This window comes from Panthera leo, chromosome A2 (assembly GCF_018350215.1).
Source record: "Panthera leo isolate Ple1 chromosome A2, P.leo_Ple1_pat1.1, whole genome shotgun sequence".
Classification (NCBI taxonomy): Eukaryota; Metazoa; Chordata; class Mammalia; order Carnivora; family Felidae; genus Panthera; species Panthera leo.
In genome coordinates this window covers 28,160,435-28,184,550 of record NC_056680.1, presented here as the reverse complement: position 1 = coordinate 28,184,550, position 24,116 = coordinate 28,160,435, and the positions used below count along the sequence as shown (strand labels likewise).

The following is a 24,116-nucleotide window of genomic DNA, read 5'->3' as shown; positions in this document are numbered from 1 at the left end:
TGTGGTCACAGTGAGCAGGTCCCGCCAAGACCGATAGGACTTTGAGCCTGTGCCTGGTGCCTGGAACTGATGGAAAGGGCAGTGATCTAAGACAGCTCGTTCATGCTGCTGAAAGCCCCTGGGCTTGGGCTCCACAGGCACTTGCTGATGCTGCGGAGGCAGGGACCGTTTCCCCGGGCTTCCTGGGTATGCCACACTCCATTGCTGGGCCCGTCCCTCTTCACTGAGCTGTAACACTCTCTCAGCCACCCTGTTTTCACAGTGCCCCTAGAAGCCATTATTATGGACTTTGTTGAGAGAATTATCATGTTCACACAGCTCTGTATTTGCAGTAGGCTTAGGACTCTTTTCAGATTTGAGCACTGGCGGTCTTTAATAGGATCTGCTTCTCAACACACATCGCATGCTCTCCCCCTCCCTTCCCTCTCCTGGTCTGCCTCCTTGCTGACCTGTGATTGTGCTCCCTCTCAGTGTGCAGAGAACCTGCAGCTGAGCATAACAGGTGCTGTGTAATTCTCAAGATGGTAGAGTGGACGGATTTTAATCAGGTGACTGCAGTTTAATGCAAATGCTCCTTTAGCCGAGGCTCATAAACTGGGCTACTCAATATTATGGTCCCAAATATTAGTTCAATGCTCATGGCTTACATAAATGTCTCTCCTTTGGGGTTAGGTTAGGGGAAAATCAATAATGAGCAGATGGAAATGCAGAAAGGGACTGTGTACTTATATTCCGTCATGATGTATCCCTGCTCCCACCCAGCAGCACCCCACACTTCTCTCTCTCTCTTTTTTTCCCAGCTCACTTTTTTTTGTTCTTTTGTCACATTTAGGGCTTTGCGGTTATATGAAAAGCCACCCTGGCTCCTCCATCCATTAAATGGGAAATGCATATGAACAAATAGAAGAATTGCACCATATAATACAGCTGAAATACAATGTTATCATCATCCCACTCCGAACATTTCTCAGGATGGTTTATGTCCCAGCACTTAATCGCTTGCTATTGTTGGTGTACCAACACAATGCTATTAGCAACACAGAATTCTCAGGCTTTCTGTTTAGATTGTCTTCATGTAGGCTAGCCAGAATTTAGATATTTGTAAACGGAATTTGAACAGTGGCCTTTCTTCACAATGTAAAATTCAGATAAGTGTAACCGGTCATGGCCCAACTCTTGTTTATTAATTAAGGCTTTATAATATGCCACCAGTTTTGGAAGCTGTGGCTTATGCAAAGAGGAATACTAATTACATTCTGCATTTTCTGTAATAATGGGGCAGCATTTTGGACAATGCAGTTTATCCACACAATGCATCCAGCTCATAATGTAGTTTATTAACAAGGAGGCTCTGAATGTTTAATGGGAGACTGATACAGCCATGAAAGGGTGACATAAATAATATTCCTGGCCAGGCTGGGGCCTTGGCAATATGTTGCACGCTGTTAACCTCAAGAGGTCTCCAAATAGCTTTTATGTGTGCCTGCTATATATTTGTTGACCATTTCTTGATACAAAGGAAGGCAAGTGACCTGAGAAAATCTATTTGGTAATTTTGTTTTCCCATTCCCTTAACATTTACTGACGCTTTTAAAACAATAGACTTTTATATTTGCATGGATTCTTTTTTCTTAGTTTTCCCCAAGAATGGTCATTTTTATAATCATCATCATGGATTTCTTATAATGGCCATTGTGAGAATCACAACAGGCTAACATTTTTTTTTTCTGCCAAATTTTTTTTTTTGAGCTGCAATTCCTGTACTATATTAACCCTCTTAAAGTATATAGTTCAGTGGCTTTAGTATATTCACCAAGTTGTGAATTCCAGAACACTGTCATCACCCCACAATGAAACCCTGTACCCATTAGCTGTCATTACCCATTTCCCCTCTTTCTAGCCTGTGGCAACCACCAATCTACTGTCTGTTGCTATGGCTTTGCCTATTCTGGGCATTTCATATAAATGGAATCAGACAATATGTGGTCTTTGTGACTGGCTTCTTTCGCTGAGCACAATATTTTCAAAGTTCATCCATGCTGTAGCATGTATCAATATCCCATTACTTAAAATTTTTTTTAACGTTTTATTTATTTTTTGAGAGACAGAGACAGAGCATGAACTGGGAAGGGGACAGAGAGAGAGGGGGAGTCACAGATTCCGAAGCAGGCTCCAGGCTCCGAGCTGTCAGCACAGAGCCCGACATGGGGCTCGAACCCATGAACCATGAGATCATGACCTGAACCGAAGTCAGTCGCCCAACTGACTGAGCCACCCAGGTGCCCCAATATCCCATTACTTTTTATTGCTGAATAATATCTCATTATATGGATATACTTCATTTTGTCTATCTGTTCATCAGTAGATGGACATTTAGATTGTTTCCACTTTTCAGCTATTATGAGTAATGCCACTAATGAACATTTGTATACAAGTTTTTGTGTGTCCATATATATACTTTTTTTTCCCCTTGGGGATATATACTAAGAAGTAGAATTACTGGGTCATATGGTAACTCTGTGTAACTTTCTGAGAAATTGCCATGTTACTTTCTTTTTAAAAAAAAAAATTTAGGGGCACTTGGGTGGCTCAGTTTGTTGAGCATCTGACTTCAGCTCAGGTCATGATCTCATGGTTCATGAGTTCCAGCTCTGCGTGGGGACAGAGCCTGCTTCAGATCCTCTGTCACCTTCTCTCTCTCTGCCCGTCCCTCACTTGCTCTCTATCTCTCACAAAATAAATAAATAAACTTGAAAATGTGAAAAATTTTAATTAATTAATATTTTATTTATTTATAAATGATTATTTTTGAGAGACAGAAAACAAGAATGAGTTTGGGAGGAACGGGGCGGGGGGGGAAGAGAATCAGAAGCAGGCTCTGAGCTGTTAGCATGGATCCCAGTGTGGGGCTTGAACTCAGGAACCATGAGATAATTACCTGAGTGGGAATTGGACACTTAACCAACTGAGCCACCCAGGCACCCAGCCATATTGTTTTCCAAAGCACCATTTAACATTCCTATCAACAGTAAATGAGGTTTCAAATTTGTCCACATGGGTATGGAGTGGTTATCTCATTGTAGAATTGATTTGCATTTCTGTATTGACTGATGTTATTGAATATCTTTTCTTGTGCTTACTGGCAATTTGTATATCTTCTCTGTGAGGCTACCATTTCTTAACCCCTATTTTATAAATGAGAAAACAAAAGCTCTGACAAGAAATGAGATCATACAAGTTTTACTGCATGAGGTAAAAGCCTATCATTACTGGAATTTAAGTTTTTTACCTCTGTGACGAAAAAGCTGAAAGGTTCAGCACCTAAGAATGAAATAAACTAGAAGCTATTTGCATTTAGTTATGACTCCTTTATTTTCAAGTGACAGAAACTCAGCTCTAGCTGAAATTCAGGGGATTTGGGCTTACCTAGCTGAAAACTTAGGAACTGTTTGCCTTCAGGAATAAATGGATCTAGCTGCTCAAAGATGGCATCAGAAATCTGTTTCTCTAATCTCTTAGTTCTGCCTCCACCAGGTTGATGACATGCATAGGCAGGGTCTCTTTTTGTGGTGGGGCCACCAGATGCTCAGAGTTATATCTTACCAGCTTGGCATTCCAGCAGGATTTTTTTTTAACTCCTCTTCCTCAAGAGTTCTAATCCCAAATTTCAAGATTTAGTAACATTGGACTGATGAATCAATGATTGGCTCCCTGAATCATTCATCAAATGAAATACACTGATTTGTCACTTGCCCACTCTCAGTGTAGGGAGTGAAGTTGCTCCATCCCTACTATCTGGCTTGAGAGTTGGAAAGAGGAGGTCTCCCAGAGGAGGTCAGAATACTGACACCACCGTAATGAGGAACGTATGCTGTAGCAAGCCAAACTCATAGGTGTCTACTGTGCTACTCAGTCTTTTTCCTGGGCCTTGCTTGATTCATCATTTACTGGCTTCATGTAGTCTTTGAATTTACCTTAAAAGACACAGAGTCTCTTGGGTACCTGGGTGACTCAGTCAGTTGAGTGTCCTACTTTTGGTTTTGGCTCAGGTCATGATCTCATGGTTCTGTGAGTTTGAGCCCTGCGTCAGGCTCCGCACTGATGGCGTAGAGTTTGCTTGGGATTCTCTCTCTTCCTCTCTCAAAATAAATAACTCTGAAAAGTCATGTTTGGTGGCTTACAACTGAAGGATTAATCAACCAACCCGCATTTATTTTCTCCAGTATTGAGGGTTCATTTGTTTTAATAACTGCTAATAAGGTTGCATGTAGTTGAAGGTGATTGGCTTTTTGCTGTAATTTTGTGTCTGAATTGTTCCAGATGGCTTTGATTCAATGTTTGAGAAATGAAGCAGCCCCTTGAATATGAATATAAATACAGCTATTTATTTATTTATTTAAATTAGCAATCCCTGTGAAGCCATTTACCTTTTTTATATTTCAGTATGTTTTACAAGGTGCAACAAAAGCAGCCTCATCACATAGTAAATCAGGATTAAAATTTAATGGGTAAGGTAAATATGGCATAGTCGTTAAAGTTGATATATTTTTTTCCTCTTTAGTTCTTACTTAACTCTTTAAATTTAGATACCTAGCTTTCCCCATTCTAAGTCATCCAGCTTCTAAAATACAGAGAAGTTGAGAAGCAGCAGAGGTTACGTATTGTTTTCTCTTTTTTGACCTGTAAAAGATGTGTATCTTATCCATATAATAGCATTTTCCATTCACATACCAATTTTATTTCTAAGACAAACTCCATCTAGAGTGCTATTAAAGAGATTTCTGAAGTTTCATTCAGACTCAGCAGAAAAGTATGCTGTGATCAATTAATGATGTCTGCCACAGGCCCGGGACATGAAAGAGATGGCACTTGTATCCTATAATTTTCCTCTCTACTTACATTTTGAAAGTAAGTTCCGACACTGAATGTTTGCAGGATTGGGACAAGTTGCCTTGATGATTCAGATCAACAGATGGCTTCTTCTTTCACTGCCCAGATAAATTGTTTTGCCTTGCCTTTACAGCTAAGTGTTTGAATCCTCAAGATTGCCCTAAGTATGGAGATTTGACTTCGACTTACTATTTTGATCTAGAAGTGCACCAAGTATAAGAATAAAAACTGCTAGCTCTACAAGATTAGGCAAATGGAATGTTTATTCAACCAAAGTGTGCATCTAATGTCTGCAGAGTGTGTAACACTCCACTAAGTCCTTAGAATGTGTGAAGGTGATAGGAGACAGGGTCCTGAGCTTTAGAGATTTAGAGTCTAGGTATTGGAGAAAGAGCTGGAATACTCACAAAGGGAGCTCAAAGTGTGAATAGAAAGCCTGAAGGAATAAAACACTTTGATAATGAGGAATGTAGGGGAGAGTGATCCGGGGAAGATTGTGTGGAGGAAATACCTTCTTGAGCAAAGTCTTAAAGGATGTGATGAATGGGATTGGTGGAAAGGATGGATGGTTGGAGTGGAGGGAACAGTAGTGAAAAAGGCTAAAACCTGCTGACTGAAGGATAATATAACTCAGAGACCTCAATCTACCAGCCCACTAGATGTCTGCTATGCTAGAATAGAGAAATAGATTATATTGGAAAAGTAGAAGAATTCATGCATAAATTCGAAAAGAGCAGAAAATCTGGAGATTTCACAGAAGATGCAGGTTTTCTTGCTTCTCTTAATAGAACTGGATGATTTGACAACATTGGTCCTAAACTCCTAGTTGGCAGCAAACAGCCAGATGTGAGTCCCAATCATCACGGTAGACAGAAGTTGCCTGTCTACTACCTGAGTACTGACACTAATGTCAAATGTCAGTCTCCACTTAGCATCCTGCGTGCCCTATTGAGACTATTTTTTTATACCTATGTCTCCAAGCAGAGTTTGAAAAATGAAAAATAAATTTCAAGACATCTCTATTACAAAAAAAGGCTGGGGAGGTAGGGAGGACAGCGTGTTTAAAATGCATTCAAGTGTGCTGGTGTCTGTTTTTCTGATAAGTGGTTTTCCTCATATATTTGCCTTGCATCCCAGTGCAATAAGCATGTGAGTTTGTGTTTCTCCTGGGATTCACCAAAAGGAGCAGAAAGGGTTGAGTGAGAAGTGTATAGAGAAGGTGGAGAATTCCTATCTATCTGGGATAGAAACCATTGTTTTAATAATATATTTTCTGCAAAAACTTGATGAAAAGGCCTAAATGAGAAACTGAAGAATTTAGTTGTGCCCTGTCTTAGAGGTTGGGTGTTGAATGTTGAGGGTCAGAGTATTATTAATGGAAATGTTAATGAGCATTTGAAGAAAGAAGTTAATGAATTTGCCAACAGTGAAGTAGCCAGAGTGATTTTACCTTTTTTAAAATTTATTTTTGTTTTGACAGGGTTACTGGAGTAAAAGATACAGTCATGTTTGAGAAATAGTGCATTGCAGCAATGTATATGTATCTCAGGGTGCTTTTGTGGTCAAGACTTAGAAATATGACATAGTTGGAGACACACCATGAATTTAGAGCTGGTGGGAGAATTTTAAAATAATCTAGAATAGACAGAATTCTAAGTTTGCCACAAGGTTTAAGCTCTATCATGGAAAACAAAATTGAGATTTTCCTGTCTATTTGGTTACAGACATAGTATACTCCTTTTTATTACTATTTTATTAATTGAATGATTTGATCCAGGTTTCAAATTATAAAATGCATCTGGATGATATTCTAGTAATAGAATAAATGTTCTTTGATATCCTGGATGAGCTTTATTTTCTGAAGTCACGTAGTAAGTTATCTTTGCTTTCCTATGACAGGACTCCTGCCTCATTGACATTTTATATGATACATTTTTCTGACCATACAAACTCTACAACAGCATCACAGTAGAGTCACTATCTGCCTCTATTGCTGTTAGCTGGATTAGTCTTATCGTAATTATGTCTTTGACATAGCTGCTCTGGCTTTTCTATCTCTTTCTTGTTTATCTCAGTTAAAATATATAAAAATGTATTAACAGTTCGATACCCTGGATTCTCTGGAGGCCTGAGCCCTATATTAAATTGTAGTTTCCTAAATATAGGGAGAGAGTGGAGGGACTTGGAACATTTCTGGTGCTGAGTTTTTATTATATTGTGAGTTTCCTTTAGCACTTTAAGAATCCATCTTTCTCAATATGGGTAGAAGTGGGGAAACTGAAAGGGAAATTGTTTTCTGCATTCTCTATAGTGTTTTTTTATTTAAGAATGATAAAGCAATACTTGCTAAGCCCAGACCAGTTCCACAACAGACAGTGCTGAAGATCCCAGGGGAGATGCAGTGATGCTTCCATGTTGGGAGGAAATAAACTTCAAAATGTTATTTGGTATATAAAGTTATTATAAGTGTATTGAAGACAGTTTGCCTAGTGTAAAAAAGACTCAACTTGGAGTTGGTCTGGCCATGCTTAACCCTTATATGTCTAGTTGCTTCTATTCTGAAACAATTTTGTTGACACTCTTAAGAAGAAGAAGACAGACCGCACAGGGTTCAAGGCCTCACTCCACTTCTTATGCAGGTCAATTAACCTCTAGCATCTCCTGCCCTTCTATACAAAATGGGGACAATAGTAGTACCTACCTCATAAGATTTGGATTAAATAAATGAGTTGCTCTCTTTCAGGTGCTTAGAGTGCTATATAATGTAAGACTCAATAAATGGCAGCTATTACCATTGTATTTATTATTACGATCTCAGTTGGTATAGGGCAAGAGAATTCAACTTGTAGTGAGGAAATCTGGATTTTCTGCTATACAGCTTGGACTTGGAAAAGTCAACTCACTTCTTTGTCCACATTTCTCCACTGAAAACTGACTAGAATTTCCCTACCAGCCTTCTAGGTCTGGGAACACAGTGAGATAGTGAAAGCAAAAGTTTCAGGCATCTGTATAACTGTCCCCAAGACCAAGTTGCTCTACAGATTCAGTCTTTTCAAAGATATTTTTACTTGCATCTCTTTCCTATAGACAAATGGGGAAAGAGTAGTTTTAAAAATGAAACTACTGCTTAATGAATTTCTAATTCTCTCATTGGAAGTAATATATTTCATATCTGGAATTCTAATCCAGTGCCAATTGACTCATTTCATCAATCACGTAGTCACTGATGCAATTTTTAGAGTGTTGACAGCACCTTTTCAGCCATCATATCAATCTTGAGTGATGAGACTTCTCTTTGTTGCATTGGCAGGAGACACCATTCCTTTGTAGTCAGCTTCTTGGCCAGTATGGGAATGCCATTGACTGGTGCTAGATTTTGGCTTCTTTTCGGGTATTTGCATATAGGCTTACCTCATATTTGTTAGACACTATTATCAGACATTCTTTGGCCCTCACTTTCCAGTGCTGCTTCTTTGCTCTTTTTGTCATCCTTTTTCCTGCTAGCTCTGTGACCTAAGGAAAATTATTTTATGGTGATGAGCCTCACCCTCAGTATCATTATCTGTAAGGTGGAGTTCTACTTATCTCATGGTGTTGGTGGGAAGATCATATAAGGTAAAGCATGTGAAGTACTTATAAGTTACTGCATATTAAATGTAAACGTAGTGCCTGACACATACTAAATACTAAATAGCCATCGGTACTATTATTAGTAGTATATGAGTTAATAATAGTATTACTAATCAGCTAATAATAGTAGTGCTACTTCCTAAAATAGCATGATATTAAGTATATTCCTAAAGTAGAAGAAAAAAGAAAAGACCAAATACAAAAGCTGAAGAAAAGGTTCTAAGACTGTTGGTCATATACCTAGATTCTATGTACTGGTTTAATAACTTGTAGACTCCCAAATTACAGGAAACTACCTGTGGTGGTGATTCAAAAGATACCACAGGATAACTGGACATTCACATATAGAAGAATGAAGTTGGTCCCCTACATCACACCATGTAAAGAAATTAATTCAAAATGGCTTAAAGACCTAAATGGAAGAACTAAAACTATAAAACTCGTAGACAAAAACATGGGCATAAATCTTCATGACATTGGGTTAGAGAATGGTTTCTTGGATATGATACCAAAAGTCCAGCAACATAAGAGAAGATAGGTAAATTGGACATCACAAAAATTTAAAACTCTTATGCTTCAAATGACATCATCAAGAAAATAAAAAGGCAACTCACAGAATGGAAACATGGTTTTGCAAGTCATATATCTGATAATAGACTTATTTCCAAAATATGTCAAGAACTCTTACAGCTCAATAACAAAAGAACAAACAACCCAATTAAAAAGGGGCAAAGGATCTGGATAGCATTTACTTAAAGAAGGTACACAAAAGGAAAGAGCCCATGAAAAGATTCTCAGCACCATTAGCCATCGGGGAAACGCAAGTCAAAACCACAATGGGAAACCACCTCAGATGACTAGGTAATCAAAAAGACAGTTAACAGGGGTTAGTGAGGATGTGCAGAAACTGGAACTCTCATACACTGTTAGTAGGAAGTAAAATGGTGCAGCTGCTTTGGAAGAACAGTTGAAAATTTCTTAAAATGTTTAGCATAAATATGACTCGCCATTCTACTCTTAGGTATCTACCCATGGGAAATGAAAGCCTATATGCACAGAAAAACTTGTATACAAATATTTGCAGCAGTTATTTCCAAAGTGTAAATAATGTAAGTGTCCATCTACTGATGAACAGATAAATAAAATGTGGTATAGTCACATAATGGGATATTATTCAACAATAAAAGGAAATGAAGTACTACAAATGTGTTACATGGTAGACGAATCTTGAAAACATTATGCTAAATGAAGAACCCAGGCACAAAAGACCACATATTGTCTGATTCCATTGATATGAAATCTCTAGAGTAAACAAATGCATTGAGACAGAAAATAGCTTAGTGGTTGCTGAAGGGTGGGGGGCTGGGAGGAAATGAATACTAAGTGCTAATGGTGGGAGGTTTCTTTATGGGGTGGCAAAATGTTCTGAAATTGATAGTGGTCATGGTTGCGCAACTTTGTGAATATACTTAAAACCACTGAATTGTCCACTTTAGGTGGGTTAATTGAATGGTGTGTGAATTATATCTAAGAAAAAGGATCTATTATAAAGACAAAAAAGGGGGGCCTGGGTCATGATTTCATGGTCGTGAGATCGGGCTCTGTGCTGAGCATGGAGCCTGCTTGGGATTCTCTCTTCCTCTCTCTCTGCCCCTTCCCTGCTTATGCTCTGCCCCCTCAAGACAAATAAATAAATATTAACAACAACAACAACAACAACAACAGCAACAACAACAACAAAGACAGCCACAGAGCTTGTTTATGGTGGAAGAAGATTGAAATATCCCAGTATAAGTGCTTCCCTAGTCACAGAACATAAGTTCTGTGAGGACTGAGACTTAGTTACAGTCCCAGCTGGAAATCCTGCATCTAGAAATGGAGGCACACAATAAAATATTTGTTGAGGGGCGCCTGGGTGGCTTGGTCGGTTAAGCGTCCGACTTCGGCTCAGGTCATGATCTCACAGTCCGTGAGTTCGAGCCCCGCGTCGGGCTCTGTGCTGACAGCTCAGAGCCTGGAGCCTGTTTCAGATTCTGTGTCTCCCTCTCTCTCTGCCCCTCCCCTGTTCATGCTCTGTCTCTCTCTGTCTCAAAAATGAATAAATGTTAAAAAAAATTAAAAAAAAAATATTTGTTGAATATTGTGACTGTGCTCGTGGTCCCTAGCACTACTCTGGGTTCCCTAATTCTCTGGAAGAACTAGTAGGACTCAGAAGTTGTTACACTCATGATTATGGTTCACCACAGTGACAGGGTACAAAGTAAATCAGCGTGAAGAGAAGGTGCATGGTCTGAAGTATGGAGAAAACCAGGCACAAACTTCTGAGAGTCTTCTTCCAGTGGAGTCACACAGGATGTGCTTCATTCCTCCAGCAAGGAACTGCATGATATCATGTGCCAAGGAAGCTCATTAGAGGCTCTGCATTAGGTTTCTACTGGGGGCTGATCTGCCTAGCACATTCCCAAATTCCAGACTCCCAGGAGATAAACAGGCATTCAGCATAAACTACATTAGTACAAAGAAGGCACAGTGGGTACTCCTATCATTTAGGAGAGTTTTATATCAGTGTAGGAAACGGTTCACCAGCCCAAACTCCCAGATGCCAGCCAAAGGCCAACTTTACCAGCAGAGCTTTCTAAGAATAGTCTGTTATGTTAACTCTACCTGGCACAATGAATAGAAGGAAGCCAGGTTCTAAATTTCCATATGATCTGTAACAAACCCATATGGCACAAAGTACTGGCGGGAGGAATCAGTGTGCCCTGGGAAGGGTGTTGCCTTGTACACAGCTCACAACGCAGTGAATGGTCATCTCTAATGAGAAAACAGTCTAAAGGTTGGTGTGTACTTTCAATTCGTTTTTCTTCCTAGATGCCCAAAACAGGTGAATTCAAGCCTTAGAGTAACGATTCTTAACCAGGATTATTTTGTCCCTCAGAAGATGTTTGGTCATGTCTAGAGACATTTACAGCTGTTACAACTGGGAGGGGCTGCTACTAGCATCTGTGGAGTAGAAGCTAGGGATGCTGCTAAACATCTTACAATGCACAGAACAGCCCTTCACAACGAAGAATTACTTGGGCCAAAATGTGAACGATGCCAAAGTTGAAAACTCTGCCTTTGGTATATTTATGGTGGACAGTAGGGCCTAAAGCAGTTATCTTTACATTGATAGGATGGAGTGAGACAAGGAGGATAATCAGGCTCTCCACCTTTTAGGCTCATTGCAACCCACTTTCCCCTTTCTTATTTCTTGAGATCAGTGCTCTGAAAATCATAAATTCTTTTTCTATTCTGGGTCTACTTGTAAAGGACTCTGTGGATGGGGAAAGAAAGCACTCCCTCCTCTCAGTCTGATGCCTTTGATTTTAGGGTTCCAGATCTGTTGCCTCAGATGGTTTGCCCAGTCACTGACTGTGTAGGAATGTGTGAGGATAGAAATACCAGCCTTCATGTTTTCACGCTGAATTCCCAGTAGCTGAGAGTTATCCCTAACCATGTCATCTATGAGCCCTTCCTATTTACCTCTGCTGTTTATCGCCTAGTTTCCTTCCTTCTCTTTTCATAATAGCTTTCGAAGTGGAAGCTAATGTGAATTTTGGTGCTTTCCAACTCCTAACTGGTATGTCTAACACCAGGAGATTGAATTAATTTGAACTATTAAGCATGAAGTACATATTACCATGGAGCTTATTCCAGATGCATTATTGTTAGTTTAATTGTTATGGCTAATCATTGATTGTCGTTTTTCTGGGTTCTGAAATAATAATAATAATAATAACAATAATAATAATAATAATAATAATACTCTTTATTATAGTGCCTTTCATTTGGGGATCTTGAAAAGCCTGTATCCTGGAACCACTTATTGTAAAGTTGTCATTATCTGTGTATTCTCATTTGGCAAAGTTTGAGGATGAATATGCCAGTGTATGATTTAAAAAGCCAAGAAAAATTTATATTCATGAATCAAGCTTTTTCTTTTCTCTTCTTTTATTTTCTTTTCCTTTCTCTTCTTTTCTTTCTCTTCTTTTCTTTTCTTTCTTTTCTTTTCTTTTCTTTTCTTTTCTTTTCTTTTCTTTTCTTTTCTTTTCTTTTCTTTTTTTCAATTTACCAGCATAAAGAAATAGGAGAATTTTGCTCCCTGGGATATTATTTCCAGAGAGCAATCCTGTGCCTCTTATAACAACTCTGTGGCCTTTATGTTCACTTAGACTCAGCTCTGACTTGGTAGGTTTTAATTTTAAATGGTTCTCATATTGTTTGAGGGTTGCACAGTGCTTTGGCACTGTGTGTGTGTGTGTGTGTGTGTGTGTGTGCGCGCACATGTGCATTTTAAGGCCTTAAAAAAGATAAAGGTTCCTTGGATATTCCTCATTGCTTGCATCACATTTTGAAAAGTTCAAAACAAGTGAGAAACACAGCGCAATATGTCTGTGCTTAAATATATATTTACATACACAGGAAGTTGGTGTTTGGGAAGAGGAGGACTACTAAGATAGTCTAGTCTGTTGATGAGTCAAGTATTTAAACAGTGAAGGAGACAGGGGTAAGTTCAAGTGGTTCCCAGCCTACCTCTTGTAGTCTAGATGAACACTCAGGAGGTCTAACCTTTTTTTTAGCAGTTGAAATTAATTGCTCCCATAAAGCAATTGCTTCAACATAACAATCATGACAGGTTTCTAATGGAATCCTGATGAGTTTTATTAAATCAACACTTAACCCTAAGGACTGGAATCATCTTCCTGTGGTATTGCACCTCCTCCCAGCAATAGTTCAGGCAACTTGGATTTCCCCAGAAGGGTTTCAGCTTGGCTTTGGTGATACATGGAGAGTTCCCACCATCTGGCTGCTGTCAAGGGGCCCAAGGCAAGTGAATTGCTGGACTGTCACTACATGGATTCTTATTATTGCTTATTGTTGTCCCTTTCCATGGGAGAAGTGAGGCCATGGACTCATGCCATGAATAATGAGGACTCTTCTTGTAACGTGCCTTCCTCCAAAGGCTAGGAGGCCACAGTGAGAAGAAGGGTAAAGCAGTTGTTCTGTCCCATGGCTGCCCATTGGAATCCCCACTGGAGCTTTAAAACCCTCAGGTGCCTGGATTCCACCCTCACAGATTCTGATTTAATTGGTCCGGGGAAGATCCTGGCCATTAAAAGGTTTAAAAGTTTCCTAGGTGGTTCTAATTGTTAGCCACATTGTGCCCTGCTTGGTGTCTAGTTTTTAGCAGAGCTACTATTCAATACGTAACAACCAGTGCAGCACTATGTTCTTGCTCTCTACCAGGCATTGTGTTAAATGCTTTATAGGTATCAGTCTGTTTGATTGTCACAGTAACCATATCATTGAAGATTTGTGAATTAATACAATCACTTATTCAACACTTCTGGGGCATAGGCAATGATCCAGGAAGTGTCTTGGTTGTTGGGGAGGAGAGTCAGAGAATACTTTCAGGGTTGATGACATTTGAATTGACATTTAAAGACTGAGGAGGAGTTGCTGGGCAAAGAGGGAGGAAAGGCACCGCAGGCAGAGAGGATGGATTTTGCAAATGTACTGTATTGAGATGGAGGATAGCCAGTTCCAGGCACTGAGAGAAAACCGGTACTCCTGCAGCAGAGAAAGCCTACAGGAGCATGATGCAAGATAAGACATAGAGGTGGACAGAGCCTCCTCGGCAGAGTTTGTAGGTTTGGTAAAGGCTTTTAGCTTTTATTCTGAAATGAGATGGGAGTTCTCATCATTTGCTTTTCCTAGAATATCTCTGGTTGCAGTAGGGAAAACAGGTAAGAGGGAGGCAAGAGTGGGTGCATTGTAATGAGTTGGGTGGCCATTGCCCTAGATCTGCACAGAACGAGAATGAAGGGAGTGAAGGGAGAGAGGTGAGCATAATTGAATGATATTTAGATGGTGAAATCCTTAGGGTTTGAAGATGGATTCAAAGGGCAGGAGAGGAAAATGACTTCCATCTTAAATTTTACTATTATTTACTATCATTACCTCAAACTTTCACGTGAGGTGATGAGAATTAGGGTAGTACATCTCAAGCTTTAATGTGTGTGGGGATCACCTGAGGCTCTTGTTAAAATGCAGATTCTAATTCAGTAGGTTTGCAAATTGTGCCTAATGAACTCCAGATGCTGCTGCTGCTGCTCCCGTGGCCAGTTCACAAACCACACTTGGAGAATCGAGGGCTTAGAGAAGTGGCATAACTTAACTCAAGGTGTGGTGAGTGGAGCCTGTGTATTTAGCCATGTCTGCCTGCCTCCAAAGCAATGATCTTACTCAGAAACTCTATGGCATCTGAAATATGGATCTGTTAGTGTAAAAGGTCAGTTAGACACAACCTGGGAAGGTTGTCTACCAGGCTAAGAAATTGGGATTTGTATCTGTAGGCAATTGGCAGTCATTGAAAATGTGTAAGCAGAGAAGGGTCCAATCAGAAAGCCCACATTACAGTTCATGGATATATTCCCTTGAGTATTTGTTTGTTCTTTTTAGTATAGAATAGATCTCTTAGATTAAATTGAAGTGCAGTTAAAAACAACAACTCAGGGTCTGAACTTTGTAAGTAATAGGGTTGGTTTATTAGATCATCTGCTCTGTAATGAGGGTAATAATTGGCTCTTATTTAGTGTTTCCTGCCCAATCATCCCAGGGCACTTTACTAATAAGCACTATCTTTCTTCCAGAGCTGAAGCCAATGGAGAGAGGCTGAGGGACTTGGTGTTGTGGGGCTGACCTATGGGCATGTTAACTATTTCCATGACATCTAGAGTTTCCTGCCACATTTTAGGCACATACCTGTACATTCATTTGCCTTCACTGCCTGATCTGTCCATCTAAGTATTTCCTGAATGTGTCCCAGAGACTGTGAGCTTAGTTAGAAACTAAATGAAAAAAGGAAAAGAAAAAAGAAAAGAAAAGGAAAGAAAAGAAATGTCAAACCTTTGGAAAATGCCACATGCATTGTCTCCTTCTTAGAAAGGGATGATGCATATCCGCACAGAAGGGCTCTGAGAAGTCCCAGAATAAAAGAACTGTTTAACTCATATAACTCAGTGGTTTTCCAAACTAATTTGACCTTAGAATTACCCTCAATTCTTTTCTCCTTCCCAACTCTTGACATTCCATTAAACAGTCGTTCTGTCTGGTGGAGTTTATGAAACACTAGTCCTTATTCACAGATAACTACCATCTTTGAAGCATCAATATCCCTTGCTTGGTCCTGTGTTCTTTTCTTGGCTGGAAGATTTGGTGTTTTGGCATCTAGAACAACAGAACAGCCTACTTTTTACTTTACTTTTGCATAAGCCAGGTGCCATTACAACTGCTAAAACTACTTCAGGATTTAGTTGGAAGAAATATCACTGACTTATCTGCATGCTTCCGTGTTGTCTGGAAGAGGCGAGTTGTGCTTTTGTTTCTTTTCTTTGTTTCTGTGTTTTTAGTTCTATTTTGGCAGCCACAGGATTTTCCTTCCCACTCTGTTTCATGTGAAAGATCCCAGGAATAGGATCATTGCCAAATACGACATTTACATTGAGTCATTTTTTTAATGTTAAGTACATAACATGAAACTTGAATGGGTTTTAAAAATCTGAGTTAATTTGGTAATTTGAAAGTAAATTAAGTTTGTCCTTTGCCTGAAGGATCTAAGAGTGTTGCATAAGATGAAAAAAAACGCTTTAAAAAATAGACTATGTATAATTAGCATTCATATGAAACCAGAAAATTCTGGCTAAATAAATTTCAAGACGTTTTTGGAATAACATGCTAGGTGAGATTCAATACCCTGCTAAGAATGAAAAGAAATGTAATAACAGAGGAGGAGAGAAAGTTGTATTTAAAAAAATGTATTGGATATTTTAAAAGATGAATTTATAGGTACTGAATAGACTATCTAAGTGATATCAGAGTTTCTTCAGCCACTGGTCTATTGTCTACAACCTTCTCAGAATTGGTTTCTTGAAGACAGCTATAGCATCCTTAGTCTAGAAACTGTCTTCATATTTTGATAGGCATCAGAACTGGCCATGAAGCTCTTTGAAAATACATATGCCCAGGCTTCTACCTAAAAGATTCTGATTAGGTAGGTCTAGCATGGCATATAGAAATCTGTATTTTTAGCCCTAAGACTTTTAATTCTGAGGCACGGTAAAGTTTGAGAACTGCTCTAGAATATTCTTTCAAGTTCTGTTAGACCCAAGATTCTCATAGACTTTTAAAAATTCAATTCCAAGCCACAACCTCCAACAATTGTACACCTTTGTGTAAGATGTGCAGTATACAACCTGCACTGCTTTTGAGTCACCCTGCCTCAACCCTCAGATGTGCTACTTTAGTGAGTCCCTGGTAGATTTCAAGAATGTGTATTTTTTTAAAGTTTTTTTTAATGTTTGTTTATTTTTGAGAGAGAGAGAGAGAGAGAGAGACAGAGCACAAGCAGGGGAGGAACAGAGAGAGAGGGAGACACAGAATCCAAAGCAGGCTCCAGGCTCTGAGCTGTCGGCACAGAGCCTGATGTGGGGCTTGAACTCATGAACCATGAGATCATGACCTGAGTCAAAGTCAGACACTTAACTGACTGAGCCACCCAGGCACCCCTCAGGAATCACTCTGCATGATTCTGATGCAAGGGATTCAAGAATCAGATTTTGAGAATCACTGCTCTAGAAACATGATTCAAAATAGATAGGTTCTATGGACAATCTATTAAGTGAAGCCATAGGCTACCCATTAAGATAAAGTCCAGGCTTATAAATTTAGGTTAGCCATACCTTCCTTACCAGAGAGACTTCATGTGGCCATGCAGACTTGGGCACTCCCAACCTACAGACAGACTACAGTTTCCAAATATCTTCTTGTACATGTCTGCTGTAGCTATGTCACAGCATTCCTCTCATGCTGCTGCTTGATCTGGAGCCAAGAGAAGCACAGAGTCTTTGCATATGAGCAACTTGAATAGGTTCTCCTCAGCTTTGACTCCATGGAAGTGGCATTGCCGCTGCATACATGAATGTGGTCCCTAGAGGAGACCTAGTGGTTTTCAATACTAAGGGCAGAATAGTGAACATCTCAGGCAAATGCACATCTACCAATTGACACTCATGAATTAACATGCCCAGGGGATGTGCTATAAAGTGGTGCTGAGAACTTTTTTGTTTTTTGTCAGACCCAGATTTTGAGTCTAGAATAGACTCTAGAATAGCAATTCTCGAAGTATGGTTCATGGACACCTGGGGGGCCCTGAGACTTCTTCAGGGTGTCTGCAAGGTGATACCTATATTATCATATAACTAAGTTGTTATTTGTCTTCCTAACTGTGTTGACATTTGTACTGATAGTACGAAAGCAATGGTAGATAAAACTGTAGCATGAATCTAGCACTGTAGCGTGAATGAAGGCAATGGCACCAAACTCTACTATTGGTCTCTTATTCTTTCCATCATAACTTATGGTTTAAAAAAAAAAAGCAAATTTCACTTAAGAATACCCTTGATGAAACAGTAAAAATTATTAATTCACTTAAGCTTCGACTGTCAAGTATACATCATTTTTTTAAAGAAATAGGAAGTATGTATAAAAGAAGTACCACAGTGTGCTAAAGTATCCTTGTTGTTTGACAAAAAGCACTTGAAGGACTCTTTCATTTGTAAGCTGAACTAACCGTTTTTATATGAAACACCAGTTTTTACTTGGAAGAACAACTGATAGATGAAATACAGGTATTAAGACTTCAATATTTGACCGACATTTTCTCAAAAATGCAAAAACTGAGCCTGTGACTTTAAGTACACCATTGGACAGTATTTGTTGCCAATGATAAAACTCAAGCTTTCCAGCAAAAATTAGAATTTTGGAAAACTTGTATCTGCCACCATGAGCTTGACAGCTTTCCAATACTTAAAAGACTTTAATGATGAAATTGATGGTGGTATTAACAAATATGATTCTTTTTTATGTCATATAATGAAATGTGTCAACATTTCACCCAAATGCGTCAACATTTGGATCCGCAGAATGCAGTGAGCCAATATTTTCGACCAGAGCGATGCACACTTCTATGAAATTTTGCTTGGGGAAAGGGTCCATGCAAAGTACAACACAGACCATAGTTGTTCATGTAATAGAACACTAAAAGTTTATTGATACAGTTTTAGATTCCACCCTGCAACTATTGAAGATAGTACATTTATTGAGTTTTTAAAAAAATGTTTAGCAGCACCCAAGGAAATTGTACTTTGTTTCTCAGTCAGACCAGAAATAGAAATGGTTGTTTTTCCCAAAGTTTAACAATATAAATTTTTTGAATGAAAATTTTGACACGGTTTGATTAATCCTTTTTAACCTCTCAGATTTTTTTCATCAATATTCACAATAGACATTCATTACATTGTGTAAGCTACAGCTTAAAACAGGGAATGGAAAAGAAAAATAATTAACTTGTCTCTTTTGCAAATAAAGTTGGAAAGTAAATAGTGGCGGAAGCTACATGATGTTTGGAGAAGCACTGTGAACATATTTTCCAAGACGTACTTTCAATTATTTGCTGTTAGGCATTCTGTTATAAATATTTCAAGCATCTTTATTTCCTGTGACAACCATTAGTATCTCTATTTATATTATCCTCCTTTAAGGAGGTTTAATCTACAAAATCAAGAAATGATTTGGCCACTCCCAACTCTATTCCAACTAAGTACAAAAGACGCACAGGATAAGCTTAGAATTTCCTTTCTTTCTATTATTTTATTCTCAGATGCTTTAAATGTTAGCTGTCCCAAGACTTCTCCCCAAGTCCTACCAAATCACCTGTTTATCAAGCAAAGCTAAATTTGTTAAACCTGCTGCAGTAAGGGAGAACACCTTTATTCAGTAATGTCTCAGAAAGCTTGGGTATGGAGGAGACGTTTCTAGGATTTTTGGATCTGGGTTTACATGGTTTAAGACAGATCTTTCAGTGTGATGCTCTGACTGGGATTGGGCTAAATTCATGATGCAATATTTTGGGGTTGGTGAACACAGTGAAGTGAGGGTCTTGAAATGAGTCTTGATACCTACATAGTTTTTTGTTCAGTAAGGTATTTGAGCAAGTGGGCTATCTAGTGCCCTATGCATGGGCTGTTTACCCAGAGGAGGAAAGTATTTGCTCGTATAAATTGCTTTTCAGGAATTCCTGCAACACACAGTGAACTTATTTATTGGTTACATCCTTGTCTTCCTGGGCAAGAATTTCTTGGAACGCATGTTGAAGTCATGTTGGCATGGGAGACCTCAGTTGTCATAAATACAATGAGCACATTCCTGGAGATTTTTGGAAGGAACAGAGGGATGGAAAATTTCTCTTAGTTCTTAGAAACCTAGAGACAGAGAACAATTGTAATTGTTTCCTCTTGGGCCAACTCCATTTGTCATATTCCTTATTTCTTACCCCAAACTTGATAGACATTATAAGGCTCAGAATGTCAAAAGCTATCCAAACACATAAAAATAACTCAGGATTTCCCATCTCCCTAGAATGCCATTGTCTCTCCTATTTTTAGTAAAGTCTATTTACCCTTCAAATCTTTTACTCCCAGCCCCTAAATCCAGGTTTTGATTATCTTCTCCTCAGTAACTCTATACTGCCCTTCCCTATATATCTCTGAATCTTACACTTCATTATCATTGTCAGTATTTCTTTCCAAGACTTTGGGTTCCTTGAGGCAGAATTGTGTCCTTTTCATCATTTATTTTATATTAAATATAATTTATTTTCAAATTGGTTTCCATACAACACCCAGTGCTCATCCCAGCAAATGCCCTCCTCAATGCCCATCACCCACATTCCCTTCTCCCTCACCCCTTACTCCCCATCAACCCTCAGTTTGTTCTCAGTATTTAAGAGTCTTTTACAGTTTGCCTTCCTCCCTCTCTGTAACTTTTTTCTCCCCCTTTCCCTTCCCCATGGTCTTCTGTTAAGCTTCTCAGGATCCACATGTGAGTGAAAACATATGGTATCTGCCTGACTTTCTCTGCCTGACTTGTTTCACTTAGTAAAATACCCTCCAGTTCCATCCATGTTGTTGCAAATGGCCAGATTTCATTCTTTCTCATTGCCAAGTAGTATTACATTGTATATATAAACCGCATTTTCTTTATCCATTCGTCCGTTGATGGACATTTAGGCTCTTTCCGTAATTTGGCGATTGTTGAAAGTCCTGCTGGAAACATTGGGGTACATGTGCCCCTATGAATCAGCACTCCTGTATCCCTTGGGTAAATTCCTAGCAGTGCTATTGATGGGTCATAGGGTAGATCTATTTTTAATTTTTTGAGGAACATCCACACTGTTTTCCAGAGCAGCTGCACCAGTTTGCATTCCCACCAACAGTGCAAGAGGGTTCCCATTTTTCCACATCCTCACCAGCACCTATAGTCTCCTGGTTTGTTCATTTTAGCTGCTCTGACCAGCGTGAGATGGTATGTCGGTGTGGTTTTGATTTGTATGAGGAGTGACATTAAGTCCCCAGAATCTAACACAACAGTAAATTCTCAAATAAATGCTTATTGAGTACATGAATGAATGAAGTCCCTAGATAGATGACTGAGTGGATGAGTGAATGCATGGACAGATGGTTGGATGGATTTATGTAGAATATTTTTAAAAAATTTTGTCTTAGAGGAGTAGGGGAAGGATGTGGTTTCCAGAATTTTGTGGCCGATTGTACATATAGGTCCTTTTCTTAACCTTCTTTTCACTTAACAAATATTTATTAACTTCATTCTATAGGCCAAGGATTGTGCTAGGTGCTAAGTTTAAAAAGGTAGGCAAGGTCAGTGGATGTCTGCCATATTGGAGAAAACACTTTCTGACTGTAGACATTTGCCCTACATAATTACCACCAAAACTGTCCACACTATCACAACCACCCCTATCACATACACCACCATTATAACCATCATTATCATAATCACAATGACAACGTCCACCACTACCACAATTACAGTTAGCATTGACACCATTAGTCAAGGAACTGTGGACAATCTTATGAGATTTCTGTGGCCCAGGAAATACTGCCTAAAGCAGTGTTTTCAAACTTCAGCATGCAAATGAATCTGGTACGTTAGTTTGTGTTAAGGCCTGAGATTCTTCATTTCCAACCAATAATGGTAAGTTAATGTTGCCGATCCAGGAGGCACATTTCAGGCAGGAAGGATCTAGAATATAGTCCTGAGCCTCAGAGCTCTTCCTTTCAGGGGACACCATGCTAAAGCTGACCAAAACCTTCAAGAGACTGTAATCATGAGGGGTGCTTGGGTGGCTCAGTCGGTTAAGCATCTGACTCTTGATCTCGGTTCAGGTCATGATCTCATGGTTCGTGAGATTGAGACCTCTGTCAGGCTCTGCCCTGACAGCTTAAAGCCTACTTAGGATTCTCTCCCTCTCCCTCTCCTTCTGCCCCTCTCCTGCTCACACATATGTGCATATGCTCTCTCTCTTTCTCTCAAAATAAATAAACTTAAAAAAAAAAGGAGATTGTAATCATAAATAGGAACGAATTGAGGAAGGAAGTACCTGGGAATTTGAAATGAAATTCAGAGTCTTAAGAAAGTGAATGAGATTTCTCTTGTTGTAAAACTCTTTTGCCCAACCTCTAGTAAGAGATCATCAGGCCATGCAACCTATTCACGGTTTCTAGGGATTAGGACATAGACATCTTGGAGTGGAGCATTATTCTGCCTACCACAATTTACCCTCTGGTCTTCAAGATTCCCACGTCCCCAGAGTCCCAACCCATTATACAATCAGTATAACTGCACTATGCTGGGGTAAATACTGCTTTCATTTTCATTGACATTTAGTTTAAGGTAGCTACTTTCCTCTCAGCAAACAAAAATCAAACTGTTTGATGAGAGATGAGACAAGGATGGAAGAGGAGAATAATTCTTTTTTTTTGTTGGATTTTGAATTTTCAAAGGATCATGAACTAAAAACATCTCTAGTTTTCTCCACAATGTTGAGATATTTTATTACAGATGTTTTCCCCTTTTTTTTGTTTTGTTTACTTATTTATTTTGAGAGACAGACAGACAGACAGACAGAAAGAGTGCTCCAGCAGGGGAGGGACAGAGAGAGGGAGAGAGAGAGAATCCCAAGCAGGCTCCATGCTGTCAGCACAGAGCCCAGTGTGAGGCTCAAACTCACGAGCTGTGAGATCATGACCTGAGCCGAAACCGAGTTGGATGTTTAACCAACTGAGCCACCCAGGCACCCTGTGAGATGTTTTCTTCTTAGATTCAAGATTATGTGGCACCCTGGCAGGTCCTGGCATGGGCACTCTTACAGAGGGATCAATATGTGTGCTTTTAAAACTGCAGGAGCCATATCAGTTAAAATCCCTGGAATCATCCAACTATCCATCTCAGTGAATCTTTCAAATTCACAGAAAATAAAGAAAAGACAAAGACACTGTTTCTTCAATGTTCAGTTAGTTATAATTCCAGTTAATATGATGTCTTTAGGGGCGCCTGGGTGGCTCAGTCGGTTAAGCGGCCGACTTCAGCTCAGGTCATGATCTCACGGTCCGTGAGTTTCGAGCCCCGCGTCGGGCTCTGTGCTGACAGCTCAGAGCCTGGAGCCTGTTTCAGATTCTGTGTCTCCCTCTCTCTGACCCTCCCCCATTCATGCTCTGTCTCTCTGTGTCTCAAAAATAAATAAACATTAAAAAAAAATAAAAAAAAAATATGCTGTCTTTAGATCACACTTGGTGTTTCAAGAGTTTTTTTTTCAATGTGTTGCTTATATTTCCTTCTCCTTTTAAAAATCTCTGTTTGTCCTCCAATTCCACATTATAGGATCTCTACTTATATATATTGTTTTTTAGCTCTAATGCTCCATGGTTTTGTTCTCTTATTCATTTACTGGGCTGTCCTATGAATTTTTGCTACTTCTTTAGTATACTTGGATCTGAGTTACTGGCTTTTCTAGTCTAGCTATACAGAAAAATATTAGCAAAGGCATGGATAACATCTATTCATGATGTTGAATAAAATAACTTTTCCTTAAAAGATATTGGCAGACACAGGAAGGTCCCCCCCACCAACACACTCAACATTTTTTTCAGATTTATTGAGAAATAACTGACATACATGACTGTATAAGTTTATGATGTACAACATGATAATTTGATTTACATATATTATGAAATGATTACCACAACAGGTTCAGCTAGCATCCATTTTCTCCTTATGATGAGAAGTCTTAGGATTTACCTTCTTAACACCCTTCCTGTGCATCATACAGTAGTGTTATAATCATCATATTGTGCATTATATCCCTAGTATTTATTTACCTTATTACTGGTGGTTTGTACCTTTTGACTACTTTCCTCCAATACCCCCTCTCCCTATCCCCTGCCTCTGTTAACTACAAGTTTGATCTCTCTCTCTTTCCTTTTCTTTTTGTTTTTTAGATTCCACAATAAGTGAGATCATACAGTATTTGTCTTCTGTCTGACTTATTTCTCTTAGCATAATACCTTCAGGATCCATCTATATTGTCACAAATAATAAAATTTCTTCATTTTTAATGGCTGAATAATATTCCATTG

General features: G+C 39.1%; 1 protein-coding gene across 5 annotated transcripts in view; it reads left to right on the top strand.

The window, feature by feature from the left end:
• The window catches only part of FHIT (fragile histidine triad diadenosine triphosphatase), a 1,408,202-nt gene that overhangs the window by 446,545 nt on the left and 937,541 nt on the right, over positions 1-24,116 (top strand). The window lies entirely within an intron of this gene.